This window comes from Anomalospiza imberbis, unplaced genomic scaffold (genome assembly GCF_031753505.1).
Source record: "Anomalospiza imberbis isolate Cuckoo-Finch-1a 21T00152 unplaced genomic scaffold, ASM3175350v1 scaffold_447, whole genome shotgun sequence".
Lineage (NCBI taxonomy): Eukaryota > Metazoa > Chordata > Aves > Passeriformes > Viduidae > Anomalospiza > Anomalospiza imberbis.
Genome location: NW_027100057.1, coordinates 73,836 through 84,000, shown reverse-complemented (window position 1 = coordinate 84,000; position 10,165 = coordinate 73,836).

Below are 10,165 nucleotides of genomic sequence, written 5' to 3'. Positions count from 1 at the left end.
CTATGATGGCACAGCTCTACCTTTGTGATGTTATGCAGCCTCGCTGTGATGTCACAGCCTGCTCTGTGATATCACAGTCAGCTCTGTGATGTCACAACCCACTCTGTATTGTGTCAGCCTTCTCTGTGACATCACACAGCTGCTCTGTGATGTCACAGAGCCCTTTTCTATGATGGCAGAGTCTTCTCTGCGGCCTCACAGCCCGTTCTGTGATGTCACAGTGCCAGCCTGTAATGTCACAGCCGACTTTGTGACATCACAATCTCCTCTGTGATGTCACAGCCTGCTCTGTGATGGCAGAACTCACTTAACATGTCACACAGCACCTCTGTGGGCTCACAGACCCACCCTGTGATGTCACAACACCTTCAGTGATGGAACACAGCCACCCTATAATGTCACAGCACACTCTTTGACCTCACAGCTCGCTCTGCTCTGTGATGTCATACAGGCATCCTGTGATGTCACAGCCTGCTCTGTGATGTCACATAATAAACCAGTGATGTCACAGCCAACTATATGATGTCACAACCTGGTCTGTGATGTCACAGAATCACAGAATTGCTGGGTTGGAAGAGACCTTTAAGATCATCAAGTCCAACCCATGCCCTAACACCACCTCAGCTAAACCATGGCACTGAGTGCCACATCCAGTCTTTTTTTAAACACATCCCATGGTGGTGACTCCACCACCTCCCTGGACAGACAGTTCCAGTAATTTATTACCCTTTCCATAAAAAACTTTGTTCCTAATATAAAACCTAAATTTCCCTTGGTGCAGCTTAAGACACTGTCCTCTGGTCCTGTCAGTTGCTGTGAGGAGAGAGACCGACCCCCACCTGACTGCAACCACCTTTCAGGGAGTGTGGAGAGTGATAAGGTCACCTCTGAGTCTTCTCCAGGATAAACAACTCCAGCTCCCTCAGTCATTCCTCACAGGACTTGTGTTCCAGACCCCTTGAAATAGATAAGAGAAGTCTCTTTGTTCATCATTAAACAGGAACTCAGGCAAAGGAAGAGGTTTTTTGTGAATAACAGGAAACCCGAGGATATGCTGACTCCTTAAGTTGATGGTACAACTAGGGTCGGGAGGTGTGTAACCATCTATGGAAAGATTGTTACAGGGTCATAAACCCCCAGTGAGGAAGAGGAGGAGAGCCTTCATCCGGACGACCACCAGAGAGCAGGCGGCGACCCCCTAGCAACTGGAGGCGCACGCGCAGAGTACTCCCGGAAAAGCCACAAACGCGGAAGAAGGGGGAGAATAAAGGACCGTGGGAAAAGGGAAGCGGTGTGAGCCTGGGCGGAGCACTGACTCCCCGGCTGCACCCAGCGCTGTTTGCTTGTCATTGCTTGCTGGAATCAATAAAATTCTTTTTATCAATCCCTAAAGGATCAGACAAATTATTTACTTTAACTTATAACACCCGTTCCCTGCTCTTGCTGCTGCCCCATCTTCAAAGCCTCTCCCTCGGGCTCTTCCTCCCGTGCAGAGCAGCTCTCCTGGACAGGGACGGCTGATGGCACAGCTGGGAAGCAAAGGGAGCACTGAGTCAGTATGGGGATGTTTTCCTTGGCAGCAGCTGCACTTCCATCAGGGAAGGGAAGATCTCAGAGCCTCCCCAGGAGGGTTAGATAGAAAAAGCAGCCGAGCGGGCCAGGCTGCGGTGAGCGCAGCCGCGGCGGGACTGTCCCGCAGCCTCGGCAGCCCGGCACAGCCGGCACAGCTCCCGGGCCCTGCCGGCACAGCTGCCTTGCCCAAGGACAGCCCCTGTGCCGGCCGGGGCAGCTGCGCTGAGCAGCCCCAGCACGGGCAGGGCCCGCTGCTGCCCCGCCGGGCAGTGCCCACGGCCACAGCCCACGCCACCCTCAGCCCCACCCTGCCTCCCCGGCCCTGGGGCCTCACCCGGGCTCTCTCCAGCGTGGCAGCAGCAGGTCCCCGTTCCCTGCTCTTGCTGCTGGCCTTCAGCTTCTCCCTGCTGGCTCCCGTCCGTCTCCGGCTGTCCTCAAGGTCTCCAGTGCAGCTGTGGCAAAAGCGGAGGCTCTGCAACTGGTTCCAAGGCCTGGCAGAGCTGCAGTCCCGGAGCCCTCTGTGCTCCCTGCCGGCCCCCTCCATCCCCTCAGCCCCGCCATGCTCTCGGCAAAGCCCCAGCCCCCTTCAGTTTCTTCAGCCCCTCACAGTCCTCTCAGCCCCTCAGTCCCTTCTGACCCATCCCGTCCCCCTAGACCCGCCACCCCTCGGCCTGTGCCACTTCCCTGTCACCTCAGTGCCACCATCGCCCTCGGCTGCCCCACAGCCCTCAGCCCCAGCAGCACCTCAGGGTCACCGTCCCTTCAGCGTCACCCCCCCCTCAGCCCCCTCAGTCTCACCGTCCTTCAGCAGCTCCTCAGGGGACAGTGCCTGGGGCCACCGGCAGCTCCCACCGCTCCAGGGACACCCGGGGCTGGAACTGCTGCTCCGCACGGCCCGGCCGCCAGCTCGGACCCAGCACAGGGAGAGGGGACACAGGGGGCACGGGAGAAAAGCAAGAGGTGAGGGAGGAAGCAGAGCAGGGGAAGAGGTTAAAAAGAGGCCTACACCTATACAGATATCAATCTACGTAACTAAACCCCCATATATCAATATAAATAGGCCTATCTACAAATATAACTATATATATGTAAATGTAACTATACGCATGTATAAATGCAACTATGGACATCTACAACTATAACTGCACATCTAAAAATATAAATATATACACCTAAAACTAAAAATAAATTAACTAGACAAATCTCTGTCTATGTAGATAGATAAATGTAACTACATAAATCTATAAATACAACTACATATACCAATAAATATAACTATACACATCTATAAATATAACTAGAGACAGAGGAATTCTACCTGCCCAATGGTCACAGGCTCTCCCTCTGTCTCTTCCTGGCACACAGGGCAGCCCTCCTGGACACGTTGATCACACGGGATCTGGGAAGCAAAGGGAACACTGAGACAATACTGGCCCTTGTGCAAGCGTCCCTTGAGCACCAATTGTCCTTCTATCAGGGACATTAAAAGATGGCCTGGAAGGCAGACTCTCACTTGGCAATTTGAAGCCTGCTCTATAAAGAACAGGGATCCTTCCAAGTTGTCAAAACGGAACTGTGTAAAGTATTTAAGTATTCTAATAAAGTCTCAGCACCCACAGTGCAAATGGCACCCACGAGAGCTTGAAACACAGACAGTCCCAATGACAGAGAGACCACAGTCCTCACTGAAATGGCTGAAGGCTGCTGGGGGCTGAGGTATGAACCAGACTGGGACACCCAGCTTGGTGGCACAACTCCCACAAGGTCAGGTTTATTCCCTGCTCTCTTGCCACAGCAGAGGACTCAGTGCCCAAGACTCTGGCGAAGCGTGGAGGGCAGAGCTCGGGCAGGTTGTGCATGTGCCTTTGAACTAAAGGCACCAGGAAGCACCAACCCTGCAGACAAGAGCTCAACTCTTCTCGTCTCCCTTCCTGCCAGAGGCAGGCTCAGAGCAGCCGTCTCACACCTCTCTAAACCAACGGGGGCTCTGTCCTTACCAGGCTCCTCGGGCTCTGGGGAACTGTTCTCGCAGCTCTCGGTGCCAGATGAAGTTTCCTCTGCTGCAGCCCGGTTCACAGGCTCCCCTCCTGAAGACTCAGGGGCAACATTCATATTGCCCTTGAAAGAACAATAGAAAAAAAAGAAAACTAAAGATCATTCAGTATTTTGCTGGAATCGCATCAAGGATACGGTTACTCTCCTTCTCCATCTAACAACGTTCAAAAGCTTTCAGCCCAGCCTCTTCCATTCCCCTCCAATGGGTTACCTGAGCAGAGGGAGACCTTTCAGGCAGGGATCTCCTGATCTCCCGGATCATTTGCCCGATGGCAAAGTCAAGATCCACTGGTGGCAATTGCTCTTCACCAGGTGCATTCCAGGCTGAGCCGGAGGCCGTCGATGCTGCACAACCTGCACTGCCAGGTGGAGCCCTGGGGGCTGAAGTGCCCGAGGTGGCTGCAAGAATACAAAGACATTGGTCACACTCCACAATGTGGCTCTGAGACACTGATCTCTGTTGCTGCCTTGGATCAACCATCACAGGAAGCAGGCAGGAAAACCAGGCAGAGAATCTTTTGGCTTTCTAGGTGCCCCTTCTAAATAAGCTTGAGAATTTTGGGCCGAGAATGACAGAGCCTTGTGGAAAAATACTCCAAGCAGTCACTTTTCATGACCTTTTGGAAAAGCAAGGCTACAACTCTTTTCCTACCTCGCGGGTCGTAGGCTGGGGGCTGCTGCTCCCTGTGGAGCTGCTGGAAGCTGCAGGGCTGGATCCTGAGCACCTCCCGGTCGATGGGAGGCAGCTGCCCCCCGTAGAGCTGCTGGAAGCGGCTGCGAGGCCCCTCCCGCCCGAGCGGCAGCAGCGGCTCCCCGTAGAAACCGAAGAAGCCGCAGGGCGGGATGCGCAGCAGCTCCCGCTCGGCGGGCGGCGGCCGCTCCCCATAGAGCTCCTGGAAGCGGCTCGGCCCCTCCCGCCGGGCCGGCACCGGCCGCTCCCTGTGCAGCAGGTGGAAGCCGCAGGGCGGGCGCCGGGCGAGCAGCGGCCGCTGCCCGGGGGGCGGCTGGAAGCGGCCAGGCCGGGGGCTGCGCAGCTCCCGCCCGTCCGGCAGCGTCCGCTCCCTGTGCAGCAGCAGGAAGCCGCTGGGCGGGCGCCCGGGCGGCAGCGGCGGCCGCTCCCTGGAGAGCGGCTTGAAGCGGCTGCGCCCGTCCCGCCCGTGCGGCAGCGGCCGCGCCCCGGGGAGCTGCTGGGAGCCGCGGGGCGGGCGCCTGCGGCCCTCCCGCCCCGCCGCCGGCCGCTGCCTGTTGGCCGCGCTCCGGCGCCTGATGCGGAGCAGGAGGTCGGGGCGGTCGCGGCGAAAGCAGGGGTTGCCGTAGTGGAGCCAAGCCCCGGCATCGCCCGGCGCAGCTGAGCCAACCCGGCCCGGCACCCTGCGGAAGCCGTAGAGGTTGAGCTGCCGCACGAAGCTGCGGAACTGCGTGGCCCTGAAGGTGTGCGGGGCCGGGCCCCGGGCGTCGCCCGGGCTGAGCAGCTCCCGCTCGAAGAGGGAGCGGTGGATGAGCAGTCCCCGGGCCCGGCTGTCCCAGCGCACGGAGCGGACGCGGGGGCTGTTCGCCAGGCGCCACAGCTTGGCGGGGAAGGCGCTGGCTCTGAGCCCGGCGGGCAGCGGCAGCTCCGCCATGGCGCCGCTCGCCGGCTGTCGCCACAACGGCCCCGGCGCAACGGCCGCGTGGGGATACCATAGGGACAGAGCCAACGCGGGGATTTGGAGCCTGGGGGTGCTGGCACCAAAGTCCTGCTCTTGAGAGGGGTGCAGGGACACAGGGGCTGTCAGAGGACAATGAGAGACAGGGGACATGAGGCCACAATGGGCCAAGCAAGATCCTGCCCAGCATGGCAGCAAAGACATTTCCTCCCCGTGGCCTTGGCACTCCAGGGCACCCCAAAAAGGGCCGAGGAGTCCTGTGTGTAACCAGGAGGGATGACTGACATCACTGTGGGTCCCGGCATTCCCCAGTCCCTTGCTGGCCATTCAGTGCACACTGGGGCCGCTGGGCATGTGTGGAACATGGGGATGGGGTGCACAAAAGTAAAGGGGGACCCCAAAGTGGAAGGAGTGGAAGCCAAAATCGCTGGGTGGAGACCCCCAAAACGGAGGTGTGAAATCCCAGAATGGAGGGAGGAACCCACAGAATTGGGGCAACGCCCCAAAAACCCACATGAAGCTGTTCTCTCCCTCCATTGTTTCCCAGCAAGAGTTCCATCTACCAACTCTAATTTCAGCAAATAATTCCAAGTGTTTTAGCTGAAACTCATTCTGAGCAAACTTTGTAGAAGTGATCACAGAATCACAGAATGTTCTGTGTTGGAAGGGATCCACTGAGTCCAATTCTGAAGGGAATGGCTTGCTGGCGGGGTCAGCACCAAAGACACCCCCACCAGCTTAAGGAAGAAGTGTCATTGACTGTAGGGCAAAGCAGCACAGAAGTACAAAAGGATAAGCTAAGCAATGCACCTGATTATTACTAGAAAAGATTGCCTGTAGGGATTCAGAAAGATACATCACCAGTTACCCTCACACTTGACCATTGTCCTGACACACACGTCAGCTGGGGATGCCCTGTCACACCAAGGGATTGGAGAAGCACTCCCAGTAACTGGGAATTCCTATGTGGTTCGCCCACCCTCAGGCGAGGCCACCAACTTTGCTGTGAGAGGGCCCAGATTTTATACGGTTGAATAAACAAGCTACCACAACTTCTAGTGCGGGAACATCTGGTTTCATCCTCCTCTTGGTCAGGGCTCAGGGAGGAACTAAGGGAGTTTGCTTTGAGCCTACACCTTCAAACAAAGCCAGATAGAGATGTGATAAATGAATATGATTTGTGCCAATAATTGTAACTATATCGATATTTTAGAAAATATTTAGAAAATACTACAAATATAGGGATATTTACATGTGTAGACTGATACTTGTATAGGTGTCTGTGTATGTATATTGTTATATTGATGCATGTATATTGAGCTGTTTGCATCTCTAGTTATGTTTGCATACTTGCACAGTTGTGTAGCTGTGTGGTTCTGTTGCTGGGGTTGTATGGATTGTTTTAGTGCTACATTAATATTTGTATATTTATAGATACATTTGTTATGTGTGTATTATATATGTCATAATATATGTCATGAAACATGTAATATATATTTACAGCTCTATATTGTTATGGGTATATATGTATTTACTTCTATTTAATTATGTACGGAGTTGTATAGTTCTAAAATTCTATTTATTTAGTTCTGGATCTGAGAGTGATATTGATGTTTCTGTATTTGTATATGGGCTGTATGGTTGCACTAATATGTAAAAAATTTAATTGTTAAACTTTAATTCATATTTATGGATAGTGAGTTGTTGCAGAGGGTTAGAAGAAGTTATTTTTTTAAACTGAATTTGATATCTGTATAGATTTACATAACACACTTGTCACAATAAATTAGATTTTAATCTGAAATTGATATTTGTATGTTTCTATATTGGCAGCACAGGTGTAGCAATTTAAAACAGATTTCATTTTTAAACTTAAGTTGATGTTTGTGTATTTGTACATTAGTAGTGCGGGTGTAACAATCTGCCATAAATGTAACGTTTCAACCGAAATAAGCATAGGTTTGTGCTACCCAAAGCCATGAGCAGATGTAAAGATGATGATGCTGGAGGATTTTGGCCATGAAAATCTCCAGCCATGCCCAGCACATGCCCCACTTGCACTCAGGCTGGGCAAGGGAAGGGCAGATTTGGGATGGCAGCAGAGCCACACGTTGGCTCAGAACTCGCTGCAAAGGCCTGCTGAGGAGACTCTGGGACTCCACTGGGAGTAGAACTCCAAGCAGGAGCCACCAGGGATGACAAATCCACCCCCATCCCAGGGCAGCTCTTTAGGCAGCGCTCCAAGTGTCCCTCTGAAGCTCGTCCTGGAGACCAGAAGCCAGCAGGGATCCTGAGCCAGCTCCACTGCCTTTGGCAGCACTTTGGCAAATGAACTGCAGCAAGGGGGAGGCAACAGTGACAGTGACTGCTGCAGGCTGGGGATGAAGGAAGGGCCATGGACACAAGCGCTGAGATGCTTCAAAATCCAGAAGGAGTCTGGAGAACTGGGAATCAACAAGTTCCGACAAGCACTAAAATGATGGAAGCCCTTTGTGTGAAGTTCCCTGAGGGAACTCCCAGGGGAGTTGCTGCTAGGATCAGCAGAAGCAGAAAGGAAAAATGCACAAACACTAGGAGATGATATATAAGCCTCATAAGAAATGGCTTCAAAATTTATAATGTATATTACTTATATCTTTTCTATTATGTTATGTTATGTTATGTTACATTATTCTAAATATATAATATATACGATGCATGAAATTTAATGCACATGTATTTTTGGACAATTTTATTTTTAATAGATTTTTTCATTTAAGAGAAATATTTGAAATATTCTTCCAGCCTGGGAGAGTGAAGATGCAGTCCAAAGCCTTCTGCCCACTCAGCAGTCAGCCCTGGGTGTGTGCATGCACACCCACCCACTGTCCTTGCTCTTCTCAGCACCTCGGGGCTGCTGTTTGCACAGAATTGGGATGAATTTAACTCGACAGACCGATGAGTGAGGTGTCCAGCTTGTTGTGAACACTCATGTGGCAGGGCACAACACAGAGCTCTCCAATCACATTATCACAGGTCCTTTCATTCCTGCTGGGCACTGAGGAACTCCTAAAAGCACCAAAGGCACAGAAAAGAGGTGGGAAAATTTGGCATCATGCTAGTGCTGGTATCCTCATGGAGGAAAATCTGTTGGGTTTCTTAAGGTCATCAAAAACTACAAAAGCTGCTCAGTATCAGTAGCCCAATTGTGAATGGTTTTACTGACTTGGTGAAACTGGAGTGCTGACTGTGGACCCTGGTATTTGTTAAAATCAACTGCCTAGACTTGAGAGTCTTCCTATCCTTTAGTTTGAAATATGAGAAAATAGCTGATCTGTACAAAAATGAACAACTCTACATACACATCCCTGCTGGGATTCTCTGAGCTCTCTGGAGCATGATCCAGGCAAGGGCTGCTTCTCCTGCCTGAAATCTCCCCTCCTGCCTCTCTTCCAGCACATCTCTTGGAGAACATCCCCGATCGCCACCTCCTTGAACACAACTTCCACTTTCCAAGTTCCTTACTGCAGGCAGGTGAGAAAAGTAGCCACCCCTTAAACCAACTGCTTTCAGCAGTCACAGCCCTGAAATATCAATCTCCTTCCTTAGCCTGCCACTGGGAGCTCCCACCAAGAGGCCTTTTGTCCAAGGATAGCCACAGAAAAGCTCGAGGAGGGAGCAGTTTGAAACACAACTCCTTCAGAGATTAAACCTCCCTTTATCAAATGAACACACACCAACCTGTCCCAAAGGGAAAGCAGGCAGGAAAGAAAAGCTCCTCTCCCACAACAGCAAACTGTGCTTCCTTCTGTTCCAGTTGGAGGATGGAGGCCATGGGCTGTTCCTCAGTTTGGGAAGGAACCCTGGGAATTGGCCTGATCTGGGAGGGCAGCAAAGGGAAGTCCCCCAGAGAGAAGGCAAAGATTCTCTAGAATCAATAGATTATGAAAATATTTCTGCAGGAAAAAAAAAATTGAAGCAGTTGAAAAATTCCCAGATGGGAATTTATGCTCCAACTTGACAGCCCCTAAGTCTCTGTGGTGTGTCAGGAAGCTCAGGAATGAACCTGCATGGCTCAGATAAACATCGTTGGTGTCCGTCCCCCAGAGCACAAGCAGATCCCCAGCAAGACTTCAAGACTAAAGGACAAAGCTCCCCCCTCCAGCTCTCCACAGCAGCTCTAGGGAGTCTCTTTCCTTCTCCGTGAGAACAAATGCCCAGACCAGGACAGAGTAGTGAGACGCAAAGGACTAACACTGTAATAAACCTGCACACTGCAACCACAAAAGCTTTCAGAGGCTTTGAAGGATTCAGATTTTCCTGACTTGCAGCTGAGTAATTTCATAACTGAAAAAAAGTTTTGGGGAAGAAGACATTCAGGGTTCTGTTCTAGCCTCTGCTATGGTTCAATGACAAAAATATGGTCATGTACATTAATGATTTGTGCTTTGCAAGAAAACATAATTCCAGGAAAAAAGGAATAATATTTCTATATAACATGTAACAGCAGTCTTATATTTTTCCAGTAGGATGGCTCACAGGAGAGGTCTGCACACACGAGAGCAGGCTCTGATGTGGTATTAACTCTCCTTTCCCTGTTCAGGGTCCATGGGGGGAACAGCCAGCATGCGGTGTGGAACACAGCCAACCTGGGCAACTGCCACCGAAAAAAATACATCTGCACCGATGAGGGGCAAAATGAGGTGACAATCCATCAGCACCAGGACCTCCCCCTGCCACAGGGGAAGAGAGAGACTCCACCATCCTTAACCACCAACGGGAAAGCAGAGTCCCTCAACACTGCGAGGACCTCAGTGTTGCAAGAGCTGACAGAGCTGGAGAAGCAGATGGAAATCATCAAGCAGGAGCTGCAACTCGCCATGGACAGGAAATCAGAGCTGGAAGAGTATGCA